Below are 6,653 nucleotides of genomic sequence, written 5' to 3' on the forward strand. Positions count from 1 at the left end.
AACTCTTGGCGTTCCCCGGGACTAGTAGGGGATCAGATACGGTTCACTGACACGAGATTTGGTGTTCCCGGCAAACAAAACGAGACCAAAGGAGTACCGCCCATCAATTTCATTACCGTATTTATGCACGTTAAGCAGATCTAGAAATAATCTTTTTTTTCCGAAAAAACGATTGAAATCATTTTAAAATCGTCTATATGCTTTGATGTTGCACGGTGTTCAATTCAATTTTGTCATTTTAATATCATTAAGTCTTGATAAATGACGTTCAGTCATATGACGTGTATATTATTTTTCGCCCACCAATATTAATTAAGAAAGCATTTCAGGGTAAATCCCGATTTTACAAATTAGGGGTAAAACAATATACATAAAGTGTTTTAGACCGAGTCATGTATACAAAACGGAAAAATTAATAATTTGAAGAGTATAAATCAGAAGGCATGATGACAGTGCTGATTCGATTCACCAAAGGGGTTCAATGTGCGAAGTCCATTTCTGCTGTCCCCCGCCGTGATATTGCTGGAATATTGCTAAAAGCGGCGTAAAATCACACTCACTCATTCACTCCAGGACAAGTTAAAGCATACTGACTGTGCTTACCTTTTTCGTTTCTTTACACGTTTAAGTGCTTGGCAACAAATTACTAGCAATGCATACATATATTTATTGTGATATTTTGGTTTGTACGTAATGGTACCCTTCTCTGTTCTGCTTAACTCGCTCCACACAGTCATACTTGCGCAACAGAAATCATTAAATTTTACATTCACAACACACATATGGTATGAAAACAATTGAGGAAAGGCATCTTCCGCGGAAGTTTGACCTGATGACACCGTAGTTCTGATAAGGTAGCCCACCGACAAACACGACATTCACAGCTGACAAAGGAAGCAATGATGTGTATAACCAGACACTACTTCCCCGTGCCTGGCATAACTTTCCCAGTCGGTCGTTATATAAATCTTTCCATTCGTCTTCTACATCAAATAGTCATCCATCTCGTCCAATATGAACAAGCTTTATCTACAAGTTTTGCTCATTGGTAAGTTAAAACATTATATTCGTAGACATATGCTACTTGTGATTAAAGTGTTCATTGAAATCTTAAATACAGGGGTGTGGGTGGGATGGGGGTAGCCTAGTGATTAATGCGTTCGCTCTTCACGCCAAAGAGTGAGTGAGTGAGTTGGGTTTAACGCCGCTTTTAACAGTATTCCAGTTATATCACGGCGTGTCAGCTTAATGTGGGAGGAAAGCCCGAAGTGATGCAGGTCTCAGACGTTTACCACTTCGGTGAAACCCACGAGCACAGGTATGGTGCTGACAAACCTAGAAACATAATCGGGGCGAACCGGGATTCTAACCCACAATCATAGGTTTCTGGCGTGCCCAAGGGACGCAACTCTGCACAGCGAATCGCGGCGCCTTAGACGACTGGGCCACCCGTGCCCCCCTCACGCCAAAGACCCGGCTTCGAATCCCGACATGGGTACAATGTATGAAGCCCATTTCTGGTGTTCCCCGCCGTGATTTTGCTGGAATATTGCTAAAAGCGGCGTAAAACACTTCTCACTCACTTAAATTCAGAAGCACGTAATAAAGAGATAAACCTATTCTGTTTTACATTTTGTGATGCGTCAACGTTTAAATTTTTTTAATGTGAAGTTACATGATATATTATATTTTCGATTGGACGAGAAGGTGGTCACATGAGATGGAAAATGATGTGTATAAGGGTATGAACGACAATATTTGACGTTCATACGAAACTGTATTCTTGAAATGACGTAAACACTGACGGATTAATTCCACATTGCTAGGGAAACCCCAGCTCGAAAACACTCAGAATCTTGTTGTTTCTGATCATTTAGACCCTTTAATCTTGAACTCTGCGTTTTAGCATGCATTTAGAAAAGTCAGGGAGTTTAACTACATGATCGTTCACGAATTTCCTATCGTAGTAGTAGGGGCGGTCGGGTAGCCTAGTGGTTAAAGCGTTAGCTCGTCACGCCGAAGACCCGGGTTCGATTCCCGACATGGGTACAATGTGTGAAGCCCATTTCTGATGTCCCCCGCCGTGATATTGCTGGAATATTGCTAAAAGCGGCGTAAAACCTCACTCACTCACTCACTCCTATCGTAGTATCGACTCGATTCGTGACATTGACAATCTGCATTTACCGTAGTATTTATTTGACACATCACCTTTGAATGTTTCGTTTCTTTTCTTGAAGAGTGTATGCCACTCGGTTATCAAAAGATTTAATTTCGTTTCTTTTTTTGAAGAGTGTATGTCACTGTGTTATCCAAAGATTATTATTTTTTAAAGATTTCATAAAAGTTTATATTGTTTTATAGTGCATGTGCCAGGGGAGCGACAACATAAGGCAATCATATCTCGAATATGGTAAATATATCGCATATGATAAACGCAATATATTCTACGATGAATAGTTTAGTTTGTTAGTGAACAAATAACCACAGCGTATGTAAGGTGTTCACAATACATCGTCTGATTACAGCCGTCCTGGTGGCCGTGTGTCTGGCATCTTGGAATGAGTATGGTGACGGGTCAAGGCCACAGACGTATGAAGTCCGCTATGATGAACCCCCACAGGCATATCACCAACCATCATCGGGTTGCTAAGCAACGAGGAGAGTACCTGATTGTACGTTAATGAAACCTGAATTATTTATATGTGATATGTTTATTACTCATGAGGACATTCTGCCAGAGATATGAAGTATTCAGAATGATATTTTACCTCCAATAAGGGTAGTTCGGGAGGCCTCGGAGAGTTAATGATAATATGTTGTGAAAAGACATGTTTATATATTTATGTCGAAAATATATTATACTACTCAAAAGAAGTTAAGGATCACCCGATTCTTTCATAATGGTTAAGTAAATATGTCATGACATGAGAGATTAACTATAGCAATATGAAAGAATCAGGTGATCCTTAACTTCTTTTGAGTAGTATATATCACGGCGCATGGCATCACAAACGAAACACAATTTAGGGGGAATAAACTTTAATATAGAAAATGCAATGTAATGAGTAACTAAATACATGGTTTGCACGGAATACACGTGGAGGACACAATCATTTCATGCGTGTTGTCCCAGTCTACTTGTATGTGACCCAAATATTGATTCCTTTCTGAAGAAGTGCTTCCAGCTGTGCTTTTAACGACAATCAACACTGACTGGAATAAGAAGTACCCACTTGCACATGTACAATTATCAATTTCACTTATGCTTTCAATCATTTTCTTTTTCAGAAACCAGTCAAATCATAAGCTGTAATTAAGGAGTGGTTGCAGTCAGTTTACTCGCGTTGCCATATTTGTTTTGTAACAAGTCATTTATATGGGTTAATAAATAAAATTGCAAAATTAAATAAAGTTGTTTAATTATTATATTATGCACGTCACACCCTGTCGCTGATTTATTGTGAACTGCAGAATACAAGTACTAAAATTATAATCAGAAGATAATTTAAATACACTATTATCTTAAAACATGTCAAATCTTGAAATTAAGTCGTCTCATATTTTTAGAAATTCTATTTTTTCAATACTACACCTCATTAATGAGGAATTGCTTTTAATTTTTTTAATGATACGGCTGAATAGCCCACTGAGCACGAAAAAGCCACAATGAAGATGTAGTTTGTAAACAAAGAAAAAACAATTCCAATTAAAAGCAATTCCTCATGAATGAGGTTTGAAAATTTTTAAATGCTCTGACTGATTCCAGTTTATTCGTCAGTCATGTACCTAGTGTAATTCATTTGCAAAACACGGTGCAGTATTTTAAAAATATCATTTCTAAAAATATGAGACGACTTTATTTCAAGATTTGTCAGGTTTTATGATTATAGTGTATTTAAATTATCTTTGCTTATTATTTTAGTAATTGTTGTATTTTAGTCATTGCTGTAGTAATTTGCCGTGACTTATGCCACGAACAGCGCCACAAACAGTTCTGAGTGCATTTAGATTCAGTTTTTTGTCAAGTAGTAACTTGTATTCTTGTGTGCAGTTGTTGTCCCATATGTGGCAACAGTAATCAAATAGCGGTAAAATGACAGATGTTTACATAATTTTCAGTGTGTTTTTTCCATTTAAACGACACTTAAAACTCCTGAGACAGCGAACCCCATTGGACTGACTTTCTTAACTAGGCTATCAATGTGATCGTTCCACAGAAAATATTGATCTTCTTGGAGAGTCAGTCCGAGATGTTTATGAGAATGAACTTCCCGAACCGAAGTGTTATTCATTTCAAAGCTGGCTTTACATATGCCTCGTACATATAACCACAAACAGGACCGTTTTGCCTCGATGCAGCCAGTGGATCTTCCAGTTAGATGATATAATGATATACGGTATACATCAGTCTGTTAACGAATTTTTACACAAAAGTCACAAAATCATTCGTCACTGACACCGAATCAAACCTCGCGGCAGACCGGACACAGTTATTCGCTTGGTGTGGCAGATTGAAATAGAAACATTATGATAGCGTCAGCAGGGGTTATTATAGAGGTCATAAGACATAACTTTATGTGCTTCTCTGGCTGCAGTCAGTGGCATATGAGTGAGTGAGTATCCTTTTACGCCCTTTTTAGCAATATTCCAGCAATATCGCAGCGGGGGACGCCGGAAAATGGGCTTCACACTTTAATCCCATGTCGGGAATCGAACCCGGGTCTTCGGCGTGACGAGCCAACGCTTTAACCACTTGGCTACCCCACCGCCCCAGTGGCATATGAAGATTATACACAAGTATATTTAAGTTACATAACAGCAGGGTAGATTGTTTACAATTTACAACAATTTACAGCAATGCAGTGAATATATTATTTACCCTGAGGACATATTGGTATATAAAGGTTTTAGGTACCGAGTGACCACAGTCACAATTAATCGTACATTGGTGAAACCTCCCACCCAGTAGATACCTACATCAAAGAACATATATAAGCCTTCAACAGCCAAAGCACACAGCAAATCAACCCCCTCAGACCACCAGCAAAAAGTCCCAAGCCATCAAATTCAGTCTGACAAAGTCCACATCCTCTCAATCAAACATCAGGACTTCACCAACAGAAAACTCTCACAAGCTGTAGAAATCCGACGTCACAAATCTTTGATCAACAGAGATAATTGATATTACATCCGTCTGCCTGTGAAAATCTAATCAAGCAATAGACTATTTCAATTAGGATCCAATCAGCTTGTCACAACTCTTTAATCCTTTTAATCCTATCCTGACTGTATATCTGCCCTCTTTATCCTTTTGCTTCAAGACCGCCTCCGTGGTCTAATGGTAGAGCGTCCGCCCGGAGAGCGGAAGGTCCGGGGTTCGATCCCCGACCGCGTCATACCAAAAGACGTTAAAAGATGGTACGTGTTGTTACCCTGTCTGGCGCTCGGCATTAAGGGGCCAAAACAAGGACTGGTCGGCTCGGAGTCAATATAATGTGTCTGTTAAACTGCGGCATGGTATCCCTGTGTGCTAGCACTATAAATCGGCATGTCCGGACTAGTACAAGCAGCAACACACACACGTGCATGCACGTCGCTATGTAAGTGCAATAATCACATTTCACCTCACCGTTTGCCTTATTACCTGTGTGCTTTTCCTTATTCTTACTGACGTACATTTGGCTTTATCCAATTAACTGAATGCTACTTCGGTTGTTATCTTTTACCTGCCGTCAATGATAATCTGCTGCTCAACATGTCATGCATACGCTGTACGCTGATCACTAATATGCTGCATGTAATATGCTATATTTGAAATGCAAGGCCCCGGATATATTGATTTCAAAACACACACTGAATAATTACACCGCAAGGGTGATTTAGTAATGTGTCCAAAATATCAGAGGTCATTTTCATTAATTTTGCTTTGCCTAAAATGACAGCAATTCGTTTAAACACATGTTTGAATATACACGTTTCACACTTGGCTCAGCAACGTGTGAGTACTTCAGGTCTATAGTTTGAGCATTCATGCACATCGCTCTTTTTATGAAATTTGCTTGTATCCAAATGACTGAAAAATTAAAGTTTTGGGGGAGATAAGTGAAAAGACTCAGTCAGGATTGGGTCGCGAGAAGAAGCTGTTGATTTAAGTAACTTGTTACCGGTATCAATCTGACCCTGTTGTCTCAGTCATCTACAGAAAGAATAATAGCACAACCTTCTTCTTGATTTAAATTCACAGATAGTTATTGATCTTCGATTTTGCACGGTCCAATAAATGGAAGATCAGAATCAGGGTTTATATATCGATAAGGCGTCGCACAATAAAATTTCGATTCCTAATATAGACATTTATTTAATATATCTATTATATTTATGTGACACATGTTATATTTGTGATAACAGATGCTCGCACTTTTTGGGGGTTGACACTTGTCAGAGGGGTACACAAAGTACTTGATCTAGACTAACAGTTTTTATTTTTGTGAAGCCTCGGTGGCTGACTGGGTTAGATCGCTGACTTCGTGTGCTGGGGACTAGGTGCCTAAATCTGACAGTGTGGGTTCGAATCCCGTACGGGTCTCAACCCCTTAACGTACAAAAATCGGTACTTTACCAAGAGAGTGTTGTCCCAAATATCACATTTG

The 6,653-nt window shown here is 39.1% G+C and overlaps 1 long non-coding RNA gene across 1 annotated transcript; it reads left to right on the forward strand.

Annotated features, from left to right (window-relative positions):
* The first annotated feature begins 996 nt into the window (after positions 1-996).
* On the forward strand, positions 997-3,410 carry LOC124121541. Its single transcript, XR_006859047.1, has 3 exons — positions 997-1,048; positions 2,529-2,675; positions 3,292-3,410. It is a non-coding gene; the product is annotated as an uncharacterized LOC124121541 (long non-coding RNA).
* Positions 3,411-6,653: the final 3,243 nt, after the last annotated feature.

Source organism: Haliotis rufescens, unplaced genomic scaffold, assembly GCF_023055435.1.
Source record: "Haliotis rufescens isolate VD_foot unplaced genomic scaffold, xgHalRufe1.0.p SCAF_13, whole genome shotgun sequence".
In the NCBI taxonomy this organism is placed as follows: Eukaryota; Metazoa; Mollusca; class Gastropoda; order Lepetellida; family Haliotidae; genus Haliotis; species Haliotis rufescens.